Genomic DNA, 27609 nt, shown 5'->3' on the forward strand with positions numbered 1-27609 from the left:
TGCAATTCGTTTTATACTCGCCATGCGTTGTATTACATATATTATGCTTTAGTTGAAAAATTGTTCTTTACACTTTTTAGTACGATTATAAGCTATAATTCGATAAGTAATAAACACACTGCTGATTTTCACGTATTTATAGGAAATTTGAACGTGGAAAATTGCATAGAACGCTCATAAGATAAAATAAAATATATAAATTATCCAAAGTAAAGCGCTTTCTATAACATTTGGTAGGCAAAGCATGTTTTTCTACCTTTTTACCTATATTCCGGAAAGTATGAATTTGCATAAAAATCTGCAGTCTAGCAATGTGTTAAATTACTGCGCACTCCTTTCAAATATTTCATTGCATACCTATCAGTCTGTAGTTGAAGAAGAACCTCCTGGTTGGACCAAGTCGTTCAGGGCTATTTCTGCCTTCTGTCAACAGTATATATATACAGCTGGTCGACAACGAGTGGGATGGAGTAATGAAAGAGCAGCTAAAAAGGGAAAGAGAGACTGGAATCTCGAGGTAGCTTGTTGTTCGAGAGCGAGGAGTACGACTCTTGTTCGATGATTTAAGAATCAACTTGGCCCCTCCTCGACCCCAATCTCCACGGAATCCCCAGTTTCTGACCTTACCTCCAACTTCAGAAAAGAAGAGGAAATTCAATCCGTGCAAGATCTTTCTCAAGTTCTTTCGATACTATGCAATGTTCGATTCAGCTTCATATTGACATTTCGAGACTGCATTTAATGCTAAACCTTTGTCATTTGCTGGTTACGTTCGTGTTAACTAGTAAATTATTTACAATTGATGTACATGCTGTGTTTAACAATATTCCAAGGATTATCGTTTATTATTTCTCCATAAATTGTAGCCGCATAACGTATAAGTAAAAGTAAGACAAAATTATTAATGTTATAAAATTTTAGGTCAACTATTAATGTTGTTGGTTTAAAACACTTAATGATTAGGTAGAAAGAAGGAAATTTCCATAAAACTACCACATATACTTTTGATAAAATTTTATAATTATTCCATGATAATGACATGTTTGTGTACGATACCACTTTGGGAAAACCAGCAAAGAAACATGTGCTTTGGTTATAATAAAAAAAGGTAACATTTATTTAAAAAACGTAATTCAATAAAATAATATAAAACAATGTTGTGCGTCTATTATTTCCTTATAAAATGAAAGAAACTTTTCACACACTTTTCAGATAAATAAAATCAAAGTTACCAATAATTTATTCGCTCTGTCTAAATTTTTATATATTATTATATATATTTATAATATAAATTAAAAATTTTGCCAAAAGCAAATATACGCTTTTAGTAATTCTAAAAGAAACAAATCCGAAGTCTGTCAGTTTGACAGACTTGGTAGTTTTAACATTAAAAGGAAGTCTTTGTCTTATTTTCAGCTGTAAATTATGCCACAATTTACGTGGATTTTCTATACTATTTAAGTATTATACATATATACCTGTAATTTAATGTTGAATATTAATTAAATCTCATATTTAGGTGTATATCGTTATAAATAAGTTATAAGAGTGAAATACTCGCAACTTTATGACAGGGAAAGTTCCGAGTCAGATGTTGCAACAGTTCTCACAAAATTCACTATCATCTTCGTATATATCTCATCTGTCTGTAAACAATTCTCCTATACTATTGGGTTGGCAACTAAGTGCTCACTTAGTTATCAACCCAATATTACTGCTAAAAAGAAGTCGATTTTATAAATTATAAATATTATAAAATGTTATATAAAATGTTGTATAAAAATGTTACATGTGTACCTGTATCTTTCTGTAAAAACTGATTTTGCTGAATAATTGTTTGTTAACAGATTATTCCACATTAGGGTGGTCTTTATTCTCCAATCACCAATATTTCCTGGTCTTATTTCCATAAATTGTGATAGCTGGTGAGAAAAGGATTTAAAGTAATTGGTCAATTGGTTTCGAATATAATCGTGTTCTGCTATTTTCGAAATATGAAGAAACAAGAGCACAATGTTTCAGATTAATACTATAATAGTAATATCTACGTATTACTTCCAAAAGTATGTACAAATCTTTGACTTTTATTTAATATTAAAGGCTTAGTACTATCACACAAGTTAGATTCCACAGATGCAATATCCAGTCCAGAGTTGAGCAAAAAGTAATCTAATTGATGATTACAGCTATCGTGAAATCACGTTCGTGATCAATGATTACGATTACCAAGTAATCAGGTAATCTTGATTATCATTAAATGTGATCAATGAGCATAATTAATTAATAGAAACATATATTAATTAACACAATAGTCATTAATTACGAAATGATTACGTCTATGATCATGACTAACTCAGAAATTTTACATTATGGTAATTACAACGATACTGTGCAGTTTTTAGAAAGTGTGCATCTAGTGAATAATTCAGCGAAAGAATACATAATTTACATAGTAAACAAGTATTGAATTACGACCCTGGTGCGGGAATAGGAGCACAGTTCGCTTTTAAATATGCCTCTCGTTTCAATACCATTGTTGTATAAGAATCTTCCCACGGATGCTACCGATGGCAACGGCGTCTTATATAAAAAAAAATTTCTTATCGATGAATACCGATCCAGAAGGTTTAAATCTTGTCGTTCTTCACACAAGAAATATTTGCAAGAAACTTCCAACTTTGCCTTAGATGCAAGTATAGCAAAAAAAATCGAAGAACTTATCGGGCAAAGCGTCTTTGCTGTTTTGGAGATTAAGTTTAATGAGTTTAAGTCACGAATATGAGAAACCAACTGTTGCAGCTTTATCAACGTTTTGTACAGAAAAGTTTAAACGTTTCTATTTATTCGCTTCTGCAAATGCCTAGCAATAAATCCATTCAAGGTGTATTATCGCGTTAAGTTTTGCACGTTGAGGAAAAAAGACTCGAAAAAGTACGTATTATCTGTAATATATCTGTCATAGTCATAGTCATAGCACAAGGTCTCGTACACTTTGAATGTTTCTCTACATATCCGAGATGTTGATTGTTTAATTCTGTTTGATTTTTCATGTTTAAAGCTCTGTAAAATTCACTACTTTTTCCTCTTGCTGTAGCAATTTATTGTAACGTGTCATACAAACGTGACTCGATATTCCGAATGATTTCTGCAGTATTTGGCCGCACCGTCATTTTCCACAAATAATTACGTTTCTCTATAATTCTACCATGTACAGCTGCTAATTGTGTCGATTGTCGTAAACTTCCGTTGCCATCGATTATAACACATAAATTCGATGTATGTGAACAGCAACGTAAGTGCAATAAGACGATATCATCCGATGACTCGACATTGCTGTGTGATACACAACTGTCGCTAGCAAGATCCGCCCCATTAAATGTCCGTCTGCAATCATTCATACGCTTCTCTTTTATTCCAAAGATTTGAAAGGTTTTAGCAAAATTGCTTCCACTATCCGTGGTGGCAGCAACAATTTTTTCATCAGCAATATTATATTCTCTCTCTCTCTCTCTCTCTCTCTCTTTCTCTCTCTCTCTCTCTCTCTATATATATATATATATATATATATATATATATATATATATATAGAGAGAGAGAGAGAGAGAGAGAGAGAGAAAGATATATATATATATATATATATATATATATATATATATATATATATATATATATATATATATATATATATATATATATGTCGGGTTTACATTAGAATTAGGGTTAGGGGCGTGAAACGAATCTTCGTTTGGGTTACACGTTGTCGTTATGCAATAGAGAAGACATTGACTAGTGCAAATACGATTATTATAGAACCGGACAAGTAACCGTGGTAGTTAGGTACTCGAGAAACTAATGACAATGATCCTAGGTTCAATAACGAATCCGCGGTCGACGGGATGATAGATGAACGTACTCACAAAATCTAAGTCAAGAAAACATCAAGAAAACTATAATGGGGTGTGTCTAAGGACACGAGATCATCGGATTCGCCGAGAAAAGCCTTCGTTCAGAAAGTAAGGGAAATTGGCGTTGCTGCTAATTGGTCAATCTCCATATCGGTGGTTAGAAAAAGATGCTAGCCGCCCTCGAGGGAAAGTTGCTAGTGGGAGACGCCGTTCATTGAAAAATAGGTCTCTCCTATCTTCCCGTAGCTGGGACAAAGACTGTTTGTTTGAAGGACTTTAGTCAACTAAATTCTAAGATTTATGACGGGCCCTCAGGCTAGCTGAACATGTACTCCGGAGACGCATCGACATTTGGCAATCATCTTGCTCAAAGAATAGGGTCTGCGTGTGGCGAGCCGCGGGACAGAAACCGTTGGAATGTTTACTGTCGCGTGCCGCCACAAATATTTCTCTTAAGAAGAGCTATAGAATTACTCCATACCTTTGTTAGACAAAGCGTTCATCCCTTGACCGCGACTACGTTGGGCGACAGACTGTCGCCTCAAGCCAAAGCTCACTATCACCAATCTCGAACAATTACAATCGGATTGAATAACTACAATTGTTTAATTACAGCTATAGTAGACTCTAGGTTACAATGTTGCGGGATTATCCAAAATTCCAAAGGCTCCGGTGTTCTTTCATCTCCGACATATATATATATATATATATGTCGGATCACGATTCGAATTTTGGGCGCGCGACGACTCTTCCTGTGGACTAGCCATCGTTTCACAAAGCCGAGATTTTATTTACACTTATATACAGGTCTATCACTAAGCTTAACAAATAATAAGTACGACTAATAATAAGTCTAACAAACACTAAGCCTAATGAATAATACGATCTACGAATAATTAAATTAAATAATACTATTAGCAATGTTTGAGTTCAAACGAATCCACGGTCACCGGGATAACTCCTTACTAAGCGAAACTAACTTAGACGCAAATGCGATCGTCGAAAATGCTCGATGTATCACTCTCCAAGGCAATCGCAAGAATGCCAGCCTCGTGGTGATTTTTCTCCCTGTACGATTGCATTTTGTTTTCTATACCCGTTTGGAAGCATCGAGAAGGTTCCAAACGCCGTTGCTAGGCACACTCGTTGGAAGCATCGAGAAAGTTCCAAACGCCGTTGCTAGGCAGTTTCTGCCTGGAGTTTTGATTACTAATACAATGTATGTCCCATTGCATCGGCACCTCCGAGGCAACATCACACGTGGCTATGCCCGCTCTCGAGGCCGCATGCCGCCACAACCACATTTCTCGGAAAACACATACAACCACTCCAGACCTCCGTTAGATAAAACATCCATCCCGTGACCGTGGCTACGTTCAGCGACCGATTGTAACCTCGAACCCAATCTCGCTTATTACAAATCTTAAGCAATTACAACTATAATAAAATCTAGGCTAAGGTACTAGAGGATGTTCCCAAAATTTCCAAGGAAAGGCTTCGGCTTTCCTTTCATCTCCGACATATATATATATGTATATGTATATGTATAGCCTTTGGAATTTTGGATAATCCCGCAACATTGTAACCTAGAGTCTACTATAGCTGTAATTGAACAATTGTAGTTATTCAATCCGATTGTAATTGTTCGAGAGTTGTGATAATGAGCTTGGGCTCGAGGCGACAGTCAGTCGCCGAACGTAGCCGCGGTCACGGGATGAACGCTTTGTCTAACAAAGGTATGGAGTAATTCTATAGCTCTCCTTAAAAGAAATATTCGTGGCGACACGCGACAGTAAACATTCCAACGGTTTCTGTCCCGCGGCTCGCCACACGCAGACCCTATTCTTTGAGCAAGATGATTGCCAAATGTCGATGCGTCTCCGGAGTACATGTTCAGCTAGCCTTCAAACAAACAGTCTTTGTCCCAGCTACGGGAAGATAGGAGAGACCTATTTTTCAATGAACGGCGTCTCCCACTAGCAACTTTCCCTCGAGGGCGGCTAGCATCTTTTTCTAACCACCGATATGGAGATTGACCAATTAGCAGCAACGCCAATTTCCCTTACTTTCTGAACGAAGGCTTTTCTCGGCGAATCCGATGATCTCGTGTCCTTAGACACACCCCATTATAGTTTTCTTGATGTTTTCTTGACTTAGATTTTGTGAGTACGTTCATCTATCATCCCGTCGACCGCGGATTCGTTATTGAACCTAGGATCATTGTCATTAGTTTCTCGAGTACCTAACTACCGCGGTTACTTGTCCGGTTCTATAATAATCGTATTTGCACTAGTCAATGTCTTCTCTATTGCATAACGACAACGTGTAACCCAAACGAAGATTCGTTTCACGCCCCTAACCCTAATTCTAATGTAAACCCGACATCAGAAGTGGGATCAGTGCCGGTTATAACAGTGCAAGAGCTTACGACCATCGTGCGCGAGTTAATTCCGTCGCTAGTGCAAAAAATCGAGTGTGGAATCTATCAAGTTTTCGACTCCGCTGCCTGGTGCGCAGCTTCCAATCTGATTATGGAGGAAGATCCTTTACAAAGCAGTGCCCTGAATATAATTTCAATACCGAGTGTCGAATTGACTTCTACGTAGTGGAGGCGCTAACTGGTAGATCAAGCCATCCGGGTGAGTCGTTTCCATTTTACCCCGATTTCGGAGCCGAGTGTTCGCTAATTAAAGAATCCGTAGTCTTGAGAATTTCTGGCAAAAGAACGATTGATATAGTAGTAATGCGAGGAATAAGAAATATCGGTACTAAACGTATCGCTCAAATCTTGTCCGTTGCAGGTGTCGGTGGTTAGAGATAAACTTTTCATGTTCTCGCTGATAGTTATTTAACAATACGATATCGCGATTACTCGTTAAATTTTAAGCCAAGATTTTGACGTAATATTACACAAAATAGCCTCACTATGCGTAAAACAAAAATAATTAATGCCTGTAATAAAACCGCTGAAAACGAGATCGATGTTAATGAAGTTGACAATGAGGTACGTGGTAGCGATAAAAGTCGATTAATCTTTCTTTTCGAAAATTCAGAGATTCATCCGTTACGGGTTCCCTACGTACTCGTACAAAAAAATACAGGCCAGTTAGAAGTACAATTAATTGATCCTAACATCGCCGTACAAGGAGTCCTAATAGACTTCGCGAGCGCAGAATAGTACGTGATAGAACAAGCGACTTAATTACAGCCAAAAATCATAAAGCCTAGTAATTCACCGTTCGCGAGCCCTGTTTTACTCCTGAAGACGAACAATGGTTCAGATAGATGATAGGTAGATTTTCGAGAACTAAATAAATATACGGTCGCGGATCCGTATCCTTTACCCCTCATTGCGGATCAAGTCGCGAAATTGCAAAAGCGAGATATTTTATTATTCTGGACATGGCCGGTGGGTTTCTCCAAATCCCTATTCATCCTAATTTTAGGAAGTATACAGCATTGATTACTCTCGATGAACAATTTGGATAATAAGTTGTTGTTTTCTTCGAATTCTTTTGTGCCTTTGTTCGATCCATTCGATGTCCTTTATTTGCATAACATAAGTGCGTGCGCGTTTAATGTTTCTTCCGGAAGTCATTTTCGGGACGGCGATACTATGCTGACCCCGTCGAAAATGGGGATTCTTATACTTTCGGACAATCCTAATAATTGTGCAGCTCCTACTTGCCTAAATATTCTAATATTTATGTTCTTCCTTGCTACAATTTTGTAAACCATCAAAGCGTTTAGTACGGAAATCCGCAGGAGTAGTCGCGTGTCAAGTCTTCTGTAGCATTTGACCCTTTTTAATTGTGGTGACATAAGAAATCATTTGGTCGGAGTGATCTGTACTACACTTTCCTTCATTGTATTCAGCAGCGGCTGCTGATTTCGATGTTGCGAACAAACGAAACGAGAGATCGTTCTTGAGATTCCTTTGAAAACACGTATAACAGCCAACGTGCCATTCGTACGTTGTCGTCTATTTGGATGATGTCCTAATTATTGCCGACTCGACAGATCAAGCTCTAAAAGTATTGCACACCGTACTAGATACCCTTGTAAAAGCCGGATTCTCCTTTAACTTTGCAAAATGTTCTTTTCTAAAGGCATCGGTACTCTATTTGGAATATGTAATTTACGACCTAGGAGTTTGTCCCAACCCGGGTATAATGCACGCCTTGAGTTCTTTACCTGCGTCAACGACCGTCACACAGCTCAGGCAGTTCATAGGTTTAGCCCTTTATTTCCGAAAATTCGTCCCTAAATTTTCACGGGTAATGAAACCCTTGTATGCGCTTACTTCCGATAATAAAAACATGACTTGGACAGATAGGTATGGAAAAATAAGGCAAAAGGTAATTTCCGCCCTGACCGACGCGCCGGTATTAATGGTATTTGACCCGAACTACCCGATAGAACTTCGTATCGACGCTAGTTCGGATGGATATGAGGTTATTTTAATGCACAAGATTGAAGGTAACAAAAGAGTAATAGAATATTACAGTATAAGAAGTAACCCTGCGGAATCTAGGTATCATTCTTACGAACTAGAAACGTTAGCAGTTGTGAACGCCATCAAGCATTTCCGTCATTATCTCCACGGACGAGAATTTCTTGTCGTCTCCGATTGTAATCCTTTGAAGGCATCCAGTAGTAAGGTAAATTTAAATGACAGGGTTTACAGGTGGTGGGCTTACTTACAAACTTTTACTTTTGACATTCTGTACCGGGAAGGTAAACGAATAGGCCATGTAAATTTTGTCTCGCGAAATCCCGTAGACTTGGATCACCTTACGATCAACGAAGTCATAGAGAAGGAAATCAATCTGACCGAAATCTCCGAAGTCTAGCTATTAGTGGAATAACGTCGCGACTCCCAAATTTCTGGGATCGTCAATAAATTACAGAACGAAGAACTCGCGGAAGACGTCGCGAATACGTATGAGTTACGGTCCGGTACCCTTCATCGTAAAATACAGAGAAAAGGCAGAAGTCTCTGCTTGTCCATTGTCCCCAGAGGTTTTAGATGATCTGTTATTAACCATGTGCAACAGTCAATTATGCACTTAGGTTGGGATAAAACGCTTGAGAAACTGTGCGAGTGTTACTGGTTCGAAGGAATGGCGGAGTATGTTCGCCAATTCGTAGAGAACTGTCACGCTTGTCAAGTTTCGAAGGCCAGTTCAGGTAAAATACGAGCTGAATTACATCCTATACCTAAGACCAGCATACCTTGACATACAGTTCACGTGGACATAACGGGCAAACTAAGCGGTAAAAGTGGTTCGAGAGAGTATGTCATTGTTTTAGTCGACGTCTTCACTAAATTCGCATATCTGGATCATACTCGCAAAGTAGATTTCCTTAGTACCGGTAAAGCACTTAAGTACTATATTTTTATTCGGCAGTCCTTGCCGGATTATAGCGGACCAAGAGAGGTGTCCTAACGGGTAAAGAATTCCAAGATTTCTGGCAAGGTGAACACTAAAACTCCACTTAATCTCAACCGGTGCGAGTAGGGCCAACGGTCAGGTAGAGCGTATTACGGTACGTTGAAAATTATGTTCACGATCATAGAAACGACCGGGCGATCGTGGCTAGACGCGGTTGGCAAAATACAGCCGGTTTCGAATTGCACCACCAACCGCGTGACTAAATCGAGCCCATTGGAACTATTAATTGGTGGAACAGCAAAGACCTTACGACTCGTTGATACCCGATAATATCGAAGAAAGAGAAGTAGGTATCCCTGATGTAAGACAGCGGGCAATAGAGGATATAGAAATTAGTGCTAGATACGATAAAGGTGGAGTTGACAAAACTAAAGCTAAGGTAGTTAGGTTTAACCTTGGTGATTTTGTATTATGCAAAAACGAGGAAAGAAACCAGACGAAGTCAGATCCGAAATTCAGGGGTCCATTCGAGATAGCAGAGATTTTGGAAGGAGATAGATATACCCTAAAAACCTTAGACGGCAAACGATCATATAAGGACAGACACGACAGACTGAGAAAAATGCCAGAAGGTTGCGTCCCTGCTGAGTTAGACGTCTGTGGTGATGACAACGGCGGTGATAATAACGATGCAAGTACACTGACCTCAGAGGATCGTTAACACTACGTTGTGGTCATAGTAATACACCGAGTGGTTTTATATGCTTTTTGTTGTAAACCGTTGAGTGGGTTTACGTGCTTTTTGTTGTAACCCGTTGAGTGGGTTGATGTGCTTTCTGTTGTAACCCGTTGAGTGGGTTGATGTGCTTTTTGTTGTAACCCGTTGAGTGGGTTGATGTGCTTTTTGTTGTAACCCGTTGAGTGGGTTGATGTGCTTTTTGTTGTAACCCGTTGAGTGGGTTGATGTGCTTTTTGTTGTAACCCGTTGAGTGGGTTGATGTGCTTTTTGTTGTAACCCGTTGAGTGGGTTGATGTGCTTTTGGTTGTAACCCGTTGAGTGGGTTTATGTGCTTTCTGGGTGTAATGCACCCAACGTGGCAATATGATCCAACAAACTGAGGTTCACCAGTGTACGAAATCGAAAATGATCTGTTGTGTCATTACGGTCTGACTGGCGACTCACAGAACGCACCTAACACTTTGAATACAAATTATAACATTACAAATTCCTATTCTCTTTTATTTTTCTGTTGTCAAACCTCCGAACGAAACTTTGTTATTGCACTGGACCCTTGACTTACTTGGACATTTAGTTAAATCGTAAATAATGTCAGTTGCATCGAATCTAATGTAAGAAAACACGATATTTTAGTTACACACGAGGACGTGTGATAGTCAGGAAGGCCGTGTCGGAGATGAAAGAACACCGGAGCCTTTGGAATTTTGGATAATCCCGCAACATTGTAACCTAGAGTCTACTATAGCTGTAATTGAACAATTGTAGTTATTCAATCCGATTGTAATTGTTCGAGAGTTGTGATAATGAGCTTGGGCTCGAGGCGACAGTCAGTCGCCGAACGTAGCCGCGGTCACGGGATGAACGCTTTGCCTAACAAAGGTATGAAGTAATTCTATAGCTCTCCTTAAAAGAAATATTTGTGGCGACACGCGACAGTAAACATTCCAACGGTTTCTGTCCCGTGGCTCGCCACACGCAGACCCTATTCTTCGAGTAAGATGATTGCCAGATGTCGATGCGTCTCCGCAGTACATGTTCGGCTAGCCCGAGGGCCCGTTATAAATCTTAAGGTTTAGTTAACTAAAGTCCTTCAAACAGACAAACAGCCTTTGTCCCAACTACGGGAAGATAGGGGAGACATATTTTTCAACGAGCGGCGTCTCCCACTAGCAACTTTCCCTCGAGGGCGGCTAGCATCTTTTTCTAACCACCGATATGGAGATTGACCAATTAGCAGCAACGTCAATTTCCCTTACTTTCTGAACGAAGGCTTTTCTCGACGAATCCGATGATCTCGTATCCTTAGACACACCCCATTATAGCTTTCCTCTGTGGCATCATCGGGACGGGAAAGGCATTCTCGCTCGCGATCTCATTGATGAAAGGAATAACTCTTTATGGTCAGTGAATATTACGCGTCCGACTTAGATTTTGCGAGTACGTTCATCTATCATCCCGTCGACCGCGGATTCGTTATTGAACCTAGGATCATTGTCATTAGTTTCTCGAGTACCTAACTACCGCGGTTACTTGTCCGGTTCTATAATAATCGTATTTGCACTAGTCAATGTCTTCTCTATTGCATAACGACAACGTGTAACCCAAACGAAGATTCGTTTCACGCCCCTAACCCTAATTCTAATGTAAACCCGACATATATATATAATATGTAATAACATAAATCCTTAGGGCAAATCAGACGATCGATTCTGGAAAATTGAGTTTATTTTGGGAATAATTAAATTAAATACAATAACAGTTAAATACGATAACTCAAACGAAAAATTTTTATTCCATATTTTCGACTTCCTTTTTCGCGTAGAATCACCCCCTTTCCGCTTGTACCACCAGTTACCAACCACCCTGTATATATAACTATACATAAACAGATATACTAATACACTGTATACATAAACAAACTGCTCCAAGAAATATGTAAACTCTCTAAGAATTCAAATGCGAATACGTTTGTACGACCGTCTCTCGACGCACGACTTTTTTTGTTTCATGGACATAGCGGCTTTCTTTGTTTTACGGAGAGCCATTTTGAAAGACACGCATTTCCCAAACGTACGGACAGAGATCAACATCGGGAATAGACAAGATCACAGAAGAAAGAGTAATTATTTAAAACATTGAAGATTGACGGAGAAAGATCGGTAGCTCAGGACGTTGAAAATCGATTCTCGATTTTCAGGTAGACATTGCACAGAACTTGCTATTTATTGTTTACTGTTATTAATTGGTTGTTGTTTATTTAATTATTACTGTTATTAATTGTTGTTTACTCCTGTATTTCATTTAAGTATTTTCACAATAAACTCGATTTTCAGAATCGATCTCTGAATTATCCTAGAATTGAACCTTATAAATATATGTCGGGTTTACATTAGAATTAGGCTTAGGGGCGTGAAACAAAATTCCAAAGGCTCCGGTGTTCTTTCATCTCCGACATATATATATATTTTCTTTTCCTCTTTTTAGATTATGACCTATCCAATGTGCGGTCATGCCAAAGGAATTTCTCTTTTTACTTGACCATATATCAACGTCTGCGCATGAAAATTGCACGTTTCGTATATCATTTTCTATCTTTTTTTTTTTCATTACTTATGTGTCCAATTTCAAGTGGTCAACTAAGAGACTTAAAATATGCAATGTACGTGATATGTTTAAATTATTGGGTATGGTGAAAAAGAAGGGATCTTCTAAGCATCCTAAAAGAATCATTGAATGGACAAGGTCTAATATTTTACAATGTTACTTTCAAATTGTTCTTGCGTCACATTATTAGAAAGCTTCCTTTGAGATTACTTCGATACTGAAGCCCTTGTTTCTGAGCGTTCTCGTTCTATGGAAGTTTTATGCCTTTTGTATTATTACTATATTTCTTTCCCGCGTTTCCGTTTAAAATGCGCAAGAAAATTAGACGATGAATTCCCAAAATCATTTATTGAAACATTCTTCGGTTTACAAATTACACATAAATCAACGATTTTACCACAATTCGTTTCACTTTTCTCTGACAAATATTAAAAACATTTACCTTCCATGATTGTCGGAAGTCTCATTTCTCATATTCTTGGAAATTTGATGAAGATATGTTATTTGATTATGAATGTGTCGAATTGACAAATTCGTGACATTATTCTCCATAGCACTCTGCCATTGTTATGTCAGGAATATATCAGGAAACAATAAAATTCAGTAAATCAATGATAGCGCGAGTTACACAAAAAGCGCTAATTAATAAGATGAATTATACTGACTAAATAAATCACACTCTATTCTGTGTACTATTTCAGTGTGAGGTCCTACTTCAACTGGTAAACTGGTATGTAATAGAAGAAAAGTCACGACTGTATGTCTTTTTTGTTTTAATTGAAGATATCAACGATAATATTTACATCCGTTTCCTCGCTTAACAATAGGCGATACTAAGAAGCGATAATAAATAAGTATAGCGTTAATGCTAGTGAAAAGCAAATTAATCATTCATTTAGCGATTACAAATTACGGATTAACGATTACAAGATTAATCATGATCACTGACTTATTCAAGGACGATTGATTGATTAATAGTTATGATTACCATGATTACTTTTAATAATTGACTTTGACAATTTCAATCGATTATTATCAATTAGAAAAGTAATTACAAAATAACCAATTGCTAGCTTTAGTGTATAGATGGTGATCGCCACCCTTACAGAATTTTACGTGTGAAGGCGCTTCTGTTATAACAAAGAAAGCTGTTATATAAATACAAGCGTCTGTTTTTTATTCCTATCGTTTGTTTACATTTCGTTCGTTGAGATTTCGAGGTGTAAACATACGAGGTGTACCGCGTAACACGTCTCGTATCTTTTCTCCCATTTGCGGCCATGTAATAAAAATGTTTTGAACCGTATTTTAATGGTATCAAACGTACTACGAGTGACGATACAAAAATTCCGAAAATACGTTGTTTTCATAGCGAAACTGACCTCACCTTAGGTAACACAAATTTGTCTATAAGTTATTTTCTACCATGGAACATCCTGTATATCGCAGAATTATATTGAAGGAGAGAATTTGGAAGGAGACAAAGAGAAAGATATGATAAAATATATTCGCAGAAGCATAACGAAAGTCAAATTATAGGCTCTAAATTCCCCAGTGATGGACAAGATTTGCGCGTACTGTTTTAGGATCTACGAAAAATAAAGCTGGATGTTCGAGCAAATGTCGCGACAATAAGAGAATAAGAGAAGTGAAAGGATCTTTCAGGCAAAGCACATGTTCCCCTTTGAAAACATATACTAATGTCGCAAAATTATTAGCATTTTATCAAAGTTAGTGACAATTACAACGAAAAAAGAAGAGAAAAAGAATTTGTTGGCTCGTTAAGCGACCTGTCTAATGTCGTTCAAAACAACACATAAATTGTAAAATTGAAGAAGAAAACATTTTTTCTTAAATCATATAGAGGACATATAGAGACTTAATCGAAATTTGTTCCCGATAGTGCATTTGTAAGGAAAGTAAATGTGAAATGAATAAATTAATGCAAACATTTTGCTTAAATGATAGTACTTACTATATTTTTACTTAGTTATATGGTTGGATCGCTTAGATCCAATTGAAACTTTCTGGGAGGAAATAAATAGCTGTACAAGTACTCAAGAAGTAAAAAGAAAACAATAAATAACGCAATAATGTTAAAAAGAATATAGAAAATTATTATTATTATTATTATATTATTATTATATTATTATTATATTATGTTAAGGAAAAACCAATTGATCCCGATTACTGGATAATCGATAGCAAATCGATAGCTAATTGATAGCAAAGAAAATAAAAACAACTCTAAGAATTATGATATTAATTATCGGAACGCCTGTTATTAACATTTTGATTATTATGTGCATAATCAACGATTACCGAAACATTTTGTTTAACAAAGCATAGGTAGGTAAAACTGCAATGACAATAAAATCAACAAATTGTGAGATATTTCAGATTTTTATACGGAGTATCTCACTTTTTAATTACAAATGTCTCTTGAATTGTTAATTGTTTTAATATCGTATTCGTTACTTGATACTTTCTGACGTGGAATATTCCGAAGAATACATATAGCTCTACTTAAAAAATCAAATGTCATTTGCGCATTTTCCTATATAAAAAAAAAAACTAATCACGTAAAATTATGTCCTCCTTGAAAGCATTCAACCTTTATCTGAAACTTTTTTCGCTAAAGTCATTACCTACACAGAAATCGAAGTTGTTCGAGTTACGTGCTCCACCCTGTATATAGGGGCGTGGTGGAGAGTTAAAACCTATGTAGATAAAGAATCGATTACATGAAAGCGATGCACGTTAAATCAAGTTGATTGTGGAAATGACAGGTAGTCGTATCGTGAACTAAAATGGTAAAGTTGTCCCAACTAGAATTCGGTCGAGGGTGCGACGAGGTGAACACCGAATGACCCTGGTCCTCCTCTTCAGCAGCTTTCTTTTTTCTTCTCGAACTGTCGCGGTGAAATTCGAAGCCGAAACGTCCTTGCTTGCCTCGCTCCAACCAGTCCCACCTCCTCCGTGTCCTCGATCGATCATGTTATCGGGTTTTATTATCATGTGGTCGAGTCCAGCGAAAATGGGTGACGGTTATTGCGTCTGTGAAAATAGCGATTATTTGCACATGAGAATGTTATATTTGTTGTAATATGGAGAATTTTCAGTAATTTTTTCTGGCATGGCGCAGTGACGGCTAATTATTTATAATAAGTTAATACTTATTATAGATAAGTATAATTTATAAGTAAGTGTTATAAATAAGTAAATATTACTTAATATAAATATCTAATTAAATCTAGTGTTTAGGTCTAACGGGTAGTGCCTCTTCAGCCTGCGAATCTGGTCCGTCGTATCGAGTAGTCCAGTGATTAGGGGGTTTCGGTGTTTGTTGATTCTTTTGCTATATCTGTCGCTATATTTTGCTATTTCCTCTTTGACTGTGGGTAAAAATATTTATTTCGAAGGATATTTAACATAGTATTAAAACGAGTTGATGTAATAAAAGAAAAAGATATAAAGTAGAGGTAAAAGTATGAAATTTAATGTATGAATGAAAAAGTAATTTAGTAGGGTAGATGAGGGTTGAAAGTAACACTTTGGCTCTGGGATATGACGGAAGTATACGTGTATATACATAACGCTTTAGTTTCGCGATAAGCAATATAGAAATTATTAAATCAAATGATACTTTCTGAAAGTGTATATAACGATTATCAATTATACAACACTGTTACATATACCTATACAGTACATTATGTATTTAGTATGTTTTTTGTAACGTCACAAAGGAGAAAATAAATTCGGAATATATTTTCTACGAATATTTATCATTCTATTCTGACAGTGATAGATTAGTGGCTCGAGACTGAAACAAAATGTATAACAAGCGAGAATGAAACAATTATATTTGAAAAACTGACTACGAAATATTCAGACAGTTAGATACCTTCGTAACGAATTGTACTTTCATTTGTCAGCTTTAACAGATATGTAGCTTTAACTTTTATGGTACTAGAGATAGCTTTCTATTAAAAGATCGAGTACTGCGCTAGTAACAACTAATCTCTCTTTTTTGTTGAGATAAAGCCTACACCATTCTTGCAATATTGTAACATGTTCGCAACTGGAAAGCGTATCCCCAAGGTAATTGACATTATTTTGAGGACTAAGCAGGAGATTAAGTACCTTGGCGTACAATTGGACAATAACAGAAAATTTTCACTATATCTAGAAAAGGTCTGCGGGAAGGCTGATACCCTAATGGGAGCGATTAGGACATTATTGCCAAATGTCAATGGGTCCACCGACTCCGTTAGAAAACTCTATTTTGTTGAGTTTGGAAGTTGGTGGTGCTTTATGCTATACCGGTATGGGCCAAAGCCCTAGCAATAAAGAAAAATAAGAATATTTTGAAGAAGGTGCAAAGGACGACGCTAATTTCAATACCTACCGCCTACAGAGCAGTTTCCCATGCAGCACCGTGTGTACTTACGGGCACAATGCCGATACACTAAAAAGCAGAGCCACCAGGACAGTTATGATACCTGCTCGAGAACAGGAGGCACTATGAGTGTGTTAAGAGAGAGGATTATGAGAATAGAGCAACGGATGCAGGAAAGATGGAGGGAAGAGTGGCTCTATTACAGAGAGGATAATTGGACCAGGAGGCTGATTGTCGACTCCTGCATTTTTAAGAATAATAAAAGGAACATTGATCATTATACCATGCAGATATTGAGTGGACATGGTATATTCAATGAATATCGGAAAACGATTAGGAAAGAGACCCGCGCAAGATGCTGGGATTGTGATGTCGAAGGTGATGATGCTGAGCATGCGTTGTTCAATTACCCCAGGTGGATCAACGAAAGAACTCTATTGGAAAACTACGTAGGCGAAATACTGACAACCAACAATATTATAGAAGTGTTTGTCAGTAACGAAGAATATTGGTCAAGATTCCAAGGGCTATGTCAGAGAATTGTGATAACTAGACAAGCCCGGGAGGAGAACATCGGGAGGCAAAGAAGATTACGAATAGGAAGATGAAAAGATGAAAGGCACAGCCAGAGAGACCAACCCTGAAGTAATGTCGAGAGGTGGTTCCAGGGTTGGTTCTTGTACCGATAGAGGAGAGATATGGAGCAGGGGTTTTTAGTGAGTAGAGGCGCCATCATCTTGCCAAGCCTTACATGCGTAATTGCAGTTTCCCCTCTCAAAAAAAAAAAAAAAAAAAAAGAAATCTTGAGATCGTCGACTTTAATGCTTCGATAATGTTCTAGACAGTGTATGTATTCCAAGGGATTGTTACGAATTCCTCCAATTACACCCAATTATTTTCATATTTTCATATTGTCGAACGTGTATTTCTTGTAATCATAACCAGTTATGTAATGCACAATATAGTTTAACGATTAAATCTGCTTTATCGGAAGAAAAAGCTACTGGCTTTCCAAATATCCTACAGAAGAATGTTAAAAAATGGTCATTTTTGGCATGACCTGGATTTCGAAAATTCGTGCGGGACCTTTAAGACTCTCTCGAAAAACAAAAATATCCGTATTACTTTCTCGAAAAACAATGGGAAAATGGTTAAAAATAAATCTAAACTTGTGAACATGATAGCAATCGAACTTAGCTAAGCGTTATATTTCATTTCCTTTTCTTGGGATATTGTATTTTCAAAATAATTAATGCAAAAATCGGCTAATAAATCAGCATAAAATCATTGCTACATGAGAATAACATTCAATGCGATCACCGTTCTTCATCCGGAGACGAACACGTGTACCGATTGTAAGTTTAATAACGCAGTGGTATTTGTTTTAAAAATAGAAATGATATAAAATACATACGTACATATATGTATAATTATAGGAATGCATTTAGTTGGCTTAAAAAATCGAAATAAAGAATTATTATTATTGTAGTTTCACGGCAATCAAAACAATTACGAATTCTTTTCTATCACAGGTGCGAACTCTGATGTTTGTCATCTTACAGTCGGAGAAGTGTTTATACTAAGCATCTTATGTTACAGTTAGTACCGAGTCATGGTAGAGATTCTTCTTGTTGTATTGATTATCAAAATATCAAATTGACGTAGAATCAAACAATATTTGACTGGAAACGAAATTACATTCTCGACACTGTAGTAGTTTAAAAATATTTTGTATACGTATTGACGAACACACGCGTAGATGTGAAATCGGTGTTTGCGTTGTTGGCTGCTGTTTGCACATAGCAATGCTACGATATTGCGGTTTCACTTGATTCCAACCTTCAATTGATTTACGTGCTGATTTGCCCATTAAACTTACTTTCAATATGCTTCAATATCTGGAGAAGAATATGAAATAGAACGGTTATACTTAGGCGAGTTCAATCACTATCGTATTCACATATTTGGACCCATTTTCAACAACTTTTCCATCGCTTTTCGGGAAAAATAATAAAAACATTTTTTTATTCTCTGGGAGACTCGCTTAAAGCTCTTGCATGAATTTTTCAACTCCAGGAAATGCAAAAAATGGCTATCTTTTAACATCTTCCTTTGTTTGTCATTATTCTAAACGTGTTTTCGATTATTTTTCTCAGATGAGAGAGTCAGTAATAGAATATTTTTTGTTTGACACTTAATTGAGTTTCGACAGAAGACCTAAGTAAATATTTTTTTTCAATGGGAATGCATTGTCGCCGAGCAACATACTGTTTTCCAAGGCTTGATATAAATTATAGTGACGAAATACAATAGATATGCTCTCGTATTGTCCTATTATCCACTATCTATCTATTATATATTTATTTATCTATTTATTTAGTTATATTCTATTATCTCGTATTTATTTACAACAGACATTGGTACAATAGTGTTGCTCTGTTTATAAATAAAGTGTGAACTCTTATATTTGACAGGTGCTTTGATAACCACATGTTATCCACCTGTGGTTCCACAACACTGGGGAAGTTCCGCTCCTCTCGAAAACCATTTTCCATTATTGTGCACTTATTTTCCTCTGGCACCTGAAAAATAAACTAACTTGTTATAGACAATCAATCTGTTCATTTTCAGACACTGCAGACGAATCGACTCGGTGGAAGAAGAGAATAATGGAAATTCATTCATAGATTTGGATCTTTCTTCTTCATCCAATATTATACTACAGTGACCTAATGAAAGAGTGAGGCGAATAGGGTCGATATCAAAGAAAATGAATTCGAAGTAAATATTTGGAAAAAATATTGGCTTTCAGTTAAGGTATTTATACTGTGACAATATCCATCAAAAGTAAAACAAAATCATATTCTTCATGAACGTCTAAAATTCGCCATTCAGGAAGAAATCTCCTGGCTGTCCGTACTTTCTACGCACGCATACTAACAAACAATTCAGAAATCAACATAACGGCAACTCCACATTGTAATATACATACGGCATGTGGGACGTCGAAATTACCGATATTCGCATTATTTCATTCAAAAATGAAGCAAGAGCTAATTTTTCTTACAAAAACACGCTTCTAGTTATTTTACACAACATATTATTTTTTTAACAATTTTGTACAATAAGAACGATTTTTCTGTAATTAATAAAAGTGCCATTTTTGCGCTGTCTTACTATAGCGATTACGTGTTTAATCTTTGACTTTTGAAGATGAATATTTCTATTTCGGTAAGGCTATGCTCTCTAAAAATTGAATTGTGTATAGATAATATATTGAATGACGCATCACGAAAATTTCAAAGAAATTATAAGGAAATCAATCTACGCTACAAATACCTTAAAGGCAATACCATTTGAAATTACTTTGTAGGTACGGCAACATATACAGATACACTTAAATGGAATCAGAACCAAAAAATATATCACATATGACAACGAATAGATTTTTTTCGCCGTCACCTTCATCAATGGAGCGTTAGCATGCACAAAATGATTCATCAACATCCAGGAGTACCGATACTACTAGTCAGTCGTTAGAGTATACTTTATTTGATAAAACAATTTATATTAATTTATGTAATATTCAACAAAAATAAAATATGCTTGAAAATCAGTTCAAATGAAAACCTAGCTATCTAATTACCTAATAAACATGTTTATACTGCCCGATAGAATAATTAGTAATAATTAATAAAAACAAAGTACATTCTAGTGATTTGCAGATTCTTACGGTTTGTGGACTTTCCAAGCCTAAACAAATATTGCCAAGTTCTTAAACCGCGTCCTGTTGCAAGAAAATACAACACTGTTTATAATGTCGTTTTTGCACGAACTGCTTTATCGCATACATGTATCTCTTTGTTGAATGTGGACTTTCGTTCTGTTCAACAATAAATAAAAAATATTTTCTGACACTCTCAATGTGACAAAATATTCTTTAAGATCTTCAATTTTTAATTCTTTCAAAAGACTAGTCGAAGCTTCTAACGAATCTCCTCTACTCATTCATCTTGTAGTCCACACGCGCTTTGTTTCGTTCCTTTCTTCATCAATTTCTTCTGCAATACCTATTAGTAACATTTGAGTAGTGTTTCTGATAACACTGTGTATTATCGCTCATCGTCTGTCCATTTCTCGTGATTTCTAAAACTCAACTCTACCGACCGGACACTTCCTATGTATTAGCCAAGCCGTTTAGTAGCAACTGGTTACTCGATAATTACTTGCTTCAAATTACTCGATGTGTTTGGACGGACCACTTGCCACTTGCTACTGAGCTCGTCGTGTCTGAACCAGCCTTCAAGGCACAAGTGACAAATAGGTAACTTACTATTCAACGTTCAGACACGTCCAGTAGTGTAGTATTAATAAGGCTTAATCGAATAGCTTCAAATTTTTACATTTTTTGGCCAAGTAGGAGAACAGAACAGTCTTTTCCTCGCCACTCGGCGTTAATCAACTCGGCATTAATAGTTTGTCACATTTGCGCTAGAATCGGCGCACTTCCCAAACATACTATGTAGAGATGGCGTGAAATGCTACTTGTGAGTCACGAGTGATTCGATCACGTTCGTTCTTGATCATTGTGATTTTTCTCAATGATTTGTGATTTTTCGTGATCGCTTCTGATTAGCGCAGAGCATAACTGTTCTTTGTACGTGTCACAAAACCCATATATTTTATATCAACGATATCAAAGAAATATTACGATTTTAAAATCGAAAGGACGAACTAATATTTTATTCTTTAAGATACTGATATAACATAAAGAAAGGAAAATTGAATTATTTCCTATTTTTAATATTAAATGAAATATACTTAAGTCATGTATATATATGTCGGGTTCACATTAAGATTAGGGTTACGGGCTTGTAACGAATCTTCATTTAGATTAGACATTGTTATTATGCAATAGAGAAGATATTTACTAGTACAAATATGATTATTAGTACAAGTGTGGATATTACAGAATTGACAAGAACTGCGGTGATTAGACACTAATGACAATGGTCTTAGGTTCGATAACGAATTCGCGGTCAACGGGATAACAAATGTACTTTCTTCCAAAGTCTAAGTCGTACTCGACTTGCTTGGCTACGGTGGAAGTATAACCAAACCAGCTCTTTGTTAGAACATAGAGTATTCACTGATCGTGATGACGCTATGTAATTCGCTAATGAGGCCTCACGAGAGAATGACTTTCCGTTACGATGATGCTGCAGAGGAAAACTATAATGGGGTGTGTCTAAGGACACGAGATCATCTGATTCGTCGAGGAAAGTCTTCGTTCGGGAAGTGAGGGAAATGGACGTTTCTGTTAATTGGTTAATTTCTATGTCAGTGGTTGAAGAAGGATGCTAACCGCCCTTGAGAGAAAGTTGCTAGCTGGAAGCGTCGTTCGTGAGAAAAGCAGATTTCCCGTATCTTTCCGTAGTAGGTAATAAATTTAGGGAATGCTAAGACAAAGGCTATTTGTTCGTTTGAAGAATCTTAGCTGGAGATATCCTATGATTTATAGCGGGTAGCTGAACATGTACTGTGGAGATGCATCGACATTTGATAATCATCTTGCCCGAAGAATAGAAAGAAGACAGAAACCGTTGGAATGTTTACTGTCGCGTGCCGCTACAACTATTTCTTTTAAAGAGAGTTATAGAATTACTCCATACCTCTGTTAGGTAAAAACGTTCATCCCGTGACCGCGGCTACGTTCGGCGACTTGTCGCCTCGAGCCCAAGCTCATTATCACAAATCTCGGGCAATTATAATTGAGTTAAATTATAGAGACTAAAACATTGGGGGTTTTCCGAAGAATTCCAAAGGGAAGGCCCCGATGTTCTTTCATCTCCAACATATATATGTCGGACAAGCAGTCTTTATCCCAACTATGGGAAGATAGGAGAAATCTATTTGTCTCACGAACGCTAGCTTCCCGCTAGCAACTTTCCCTCAAGGGCGGCTAGCGTCCTTCTCTAACCACCAACATTGAAATTGACCAATTAACAGCAATGTCAATTTCCCTCACTTCCCGAATGAAGGCATCTGTCCATGAATCCGATGATTTCGTGCCCTTAGACACACCCCATCATAGTTTTCCTCGACAGCGTCACCGTGACGAAAAAACACTCTCTCTCGTGTACGAGTTCATTAACGAGTTACTATCTGTGATTACTCCACGTTTAATATAAATTCCAACCTAGACTTTGACGAAGAAGTAAACCTACTATCCCATTGACCGCGGGTTCGTTATAGAGTCTTAAACCAGTGTCACTAGTGCCTAATCATCGTGATTCTTTGTCAACTCTGTAATATCCTTATTTGTGTCAATAAAGGTCACTTCAACTGTGTAAGAAGATGGATAGTTCCAGTGAAGGTTCATTACATACCCCAAATCCTTACTACGATAGCGACCCGGACCCGCATTACGACGATGATACGACATATATATAGTTAAGTCATGTGCAGAGGACATCTTAAATTTACGTTATATGCAGATGTTTTAATGCAAGCTATGTTAGAGTATTTTATCAGAAATAATTCAATTAAGATCAAGAATTACGATCACAATGAGCAAATTCACTTGGGATAAAAGATCACGATCTTGGTCGTGAATGAAATTAGATTACGACCGTTAGCGTGACTTTGCACGCCAGCTCCACTGTTACCTGCTTCGGTCAGGTTTGAGGGACAGACGGAATTTCTTGTGTCACGCTCAGTGGATTGAATCGTATATTGGTACGACTGTTCGCGGAGAGACGCAGTCGCGAGGAATACGCGTCAGCGAGAGGCGCAAATTCTCGCTACGATTCTAATAATCGACGCCGCGAATTAGTCGGTCCCCTGATTCGATTAAGATAACAGAGGTGGTTAGAATGAGTTTAACACTGAACTAACAGGGTTAATATAAACTGGTATATTTAACAATATTTAATATTATAATGAGCACGTCACAAATTATTTAATGACAAATGCAATTAGTTTGATACAGGAATTCGACCCGACTTTGTGATATTTCTCGAGGTATTCGGTGGACTAAGCGATTTAATTTTACTCGCCAAAACCTCTCGATGCATTCCGTTTGAATCCTCAAATGATATTGATTGCCCTTTGATCTTTTTTCTTTGTCTTTTCTTTGTCTCCCACTACGCTCGGGTCACGCCACCGCTCCTATGATCATCACGAATGCTACCTTCTCTATGTGGATAAAATAACGGACCGAAGACGAATCGACGTTTCTAGAACTCGCTGCTTGATGAAAACTATGCGCCTGTCGCTAGATTGTATATATTTCGCCGATCATATAAGACGATCTGAAGACGGGCACCGAAAGCCCCCGTGGTTTCGTCCTTCAGCGGTGGTTCATCGTACATCCTCATTAGCGTTGAGGTTGCCGTCTCCGACCTACCATAATGCGCAAGAAAATGTTCCGTAAATGTTGTCCAAGTAAGACCACGGACCGAAACTTGCGTAAACCACCGTGCTGCAGTACCCTCCAGAGCACGACTTATAGCAAGATATAACTCGTCGTCTGGTAGATGCCTTTTTTCCATAATCACACTAACAGTCGCACACCACGCAGCTGGGTCGGCACCCGCGGTTTCGGGGTTAAAACGTGGTAGCACTAGATTTACAGGTTCCGCACTCGGTCTTTTCTCCCTCGGCTGAGTTAACTGACTCACGATGGCTGCAAGCCGTTCCACTACTGTTACAAACTGCTCTGATTTCACTTCTGATGTCGGGTTAGTACTAGGAGTACGGTTGTGGGCGGCAAATGAATCTTCACGGGGATTAGCCATTGATACGGTACAACACAGGTATAGTTTATTGCAATAATGGGGTTATTACAAATCTTGACAGCAAATCACGGCGATTAGGCATTTGCGAAGCTAGCGACAATGGCCTCAGGTTCGTTAATGAATCCACGGTCAACGGGATGACGAATGCGATGTGATACACGTATAACTCCACCTACAAGTAAACTTATCTGCAAGATCTCCAAGCCAAAGAAAGAAGAAGAGCGAAAAAAAAATTCAAAGTGGAACTGTCCTTATATATTCCTCTCCCCACCTCTCGGGTCAATCTTTGTTTTTAAGGAGAGCCATATAATCATTCTATCCCTCTGTCAGGTACACGTCCCTCCCGTGACGGTGGCTACGTCTAGTGACCCGCTATGTCACCTCGAGCCCGAACCCATCGTCATAAAGCCAGATTGGAACATTGAAACTATTTCTTGTTTTTATTGCTTAAGTGTAACTATAGTAAAAGTCTGGACTAGGGTATTGAGGTTTTTACCAACATTCCAGACGGAAAGTCCCGCTGTCCTCTCATCTCCGACATATATATATGACCATTATCAAGCAATTAATATTACATTGATGAAAACATTGTCTACCATAATATTATATACATGTGTTTGCTTTTAATATTTGACAGAAACCTAAAATTTAACGATTTTGTTTATCTCCTTCAATTCCTCCAAAATGTTTTGTCTTCCTTATTAATTACAAGAAATATCCGAAATTGTCTAAAGAATAGTTTGTGCTTATACAGTCACATCAAACATTCTTGTTTTGAAAAAGTGTAACCAGCTGCGGTCTACTTTACCAGAAAACCTAAAAGTTTGACTAAACTACTTGACTAGATTTTAATGTTCACACACGGTAAGTTACAATATTACTTGTTACTTGTCTTAGCCACTGGAACGTTTTACTCAACTACCGGAGTAAATTTTGGTGTTCTACACACCGCAAGGTATTAAATTCCTTGCCTATTGTACTGGCCGTGTCCGAACCAACCTATAAGCGACATGGGCGTCTCGTACTGTGAGGTTCTTGGCGTCAGTCCGTCGGCTCTCCGGGGTCTTCGTCTGTTTACGCTCATACGATGATGGTCGACGAGATGCCTCGAAAACCGCTCGCCTTTAAAATCCCTGTCTTTCTCCCTCACAAGCAGGAAAATTATTCGAGACTGATCCCCTCGCAATAAATTTAACGCTTTACATTGTTATGAAATCCTTGTTCTTAGTATATCGATTTGTCGCTTTTAAGACTCGTTCATTTTCGAATACCTTTATATCCTTAAAGATAAGTGCAACTATAGCGATTAATTTAAAATAGAACTCGTGGAAACTGCATCTTGTAATAATATCAATTCAATAATTATCACTCCATAAGAAATCTCGTTTATTTCTTTGTATTTTGAATTCATAAGATTTAATTACAATTAACAAATGGAAGGCTTAAAAATATTATACAGTATTGATCAATACTAATGAATGGGACGGAACTTTGTTTTACGTATGTACTTATTTTATGATGCTTGTCAATTGTACACATTGGAAACATGAGATAAGTTATTTAAAATGATATAATTGGAAATTAAACAAAATAGCGAAAATAGCGTCAAAGTGATAACAGGAAATTTAGCACGAAAATGTTAAATTTTTTTTAAAAAGCCAATTGAAAACAATACAGGAGATAAAACTTAATTCTAATATAAACGTAATAAAATTTCTACGTCTTAAAATTGTTTACACATGACCGCTTAGGAAATGATCTAATATTTTCATTTATTCCCTGTGTACCTAGGTATTGTGCATTTAGTTCTACGACTCTTCTCCATCTATTTCTTAACTGCTTAATACCTCTTGCAACAAATTATTGATTCTTAGAGTCTGTGGAATCATTAATAGCGAGTTTGACTTCCTCTCAATCCGTAAATATTCGACTATTTAATCGTAGTTGGTCTCGAAGTAAAATATCTCCGGATCAGAGATGAATAAATCATCGTTAGCATAGTCTTACATTTACAGCTTTACCACTGTACACTTGATAAATATTTTTTCAGGGCTATATCACAATGGTATGGAGCTTCTCTTAATTAAACTCATTTCAACATACAATGACGTTTACGAACTTTAATCGTGAACATCTTCTCGCTCCGATTGTTGTCATAAAATAAACAAAATCCCATCATTTTGTGATCTACTACTTTCTATTTAACTGTCGATAGAGCTATCGCACCTACCTATTATTTGCCAAAAGTATACGTATGATATGTTTTAATTACTTTCTCAGAATTAATCAAAATACTACGAAAATTTGATATTTTACTTTTCCTAAAAACTATCAGTTCTAAAATGTTATAGCTTGAGGAATTGTTTGTTAAATATTGTTTCAATGTTAGAAATACTGAAAATCTGAGAATGCAAAACCACAATAGAAAGGAAATTTGAGCTCCTTAGTTGACAAATGTATCAACTTTCTATTCTTAGTTTTGTGAAAATTCCACTTTCGTGTAATACTTTATTCAAAATTATCAACAGAATGTAGCTTTACTATAAGGACAAAAAGACTAGTAATTATAATAACATAATTGAAAAAAACTACATTCCTTTCAGTAATAAACTAACGGGAACGTAACGAATAATCAAGTGCCATTATTCCACTGACTTGTGATATCACTTCTCTGTAAAAATGTGACTTATGCCATATGGCAATTGAAGTGTTGATGATCGTAATTTGTACGAATGTTATTTTCAAAGCACTACAACAAAAAAGTCGA

The 27609-nt window shown here is 37.0% G+C and overlaps 1 long non-coding RNA gene across 1 annotated transcript; it reads left to right on the forward strand.

The window, feature by feature from the left end:
• Positions 1-17132: 17132 nt before the first annotated feature.
• Positions 17133-20664, forward strand: LOC126872697 (uncharacterized). Its single transcript, XR_007692136.1, has 3 exons — positions 17133-17889; positions 19675-19860; positions 19939-20664. It is a non-coding gene; the product is annotated as an uncharacterized LOC126872697 (long non-coding RNA).
• The last annotated feature ends 6945 nt before the right edge of the window (positions 20665-27609 follow it).

The sequence above is a fragment of the Bombus huntii genome, chromosome 13 (assembly GCF_024542735.1).
Source record: "Bombus huntii isolate Logan2020A chromosome 13, iyBomHunt1.1, whole genome shotgun sequence".
Lineage (NCBI taxonomy): Eukaryota > Metazoa > Arthropoda > Insecta > Hymenoptera > Apidae > Bombus > Bombus huntii.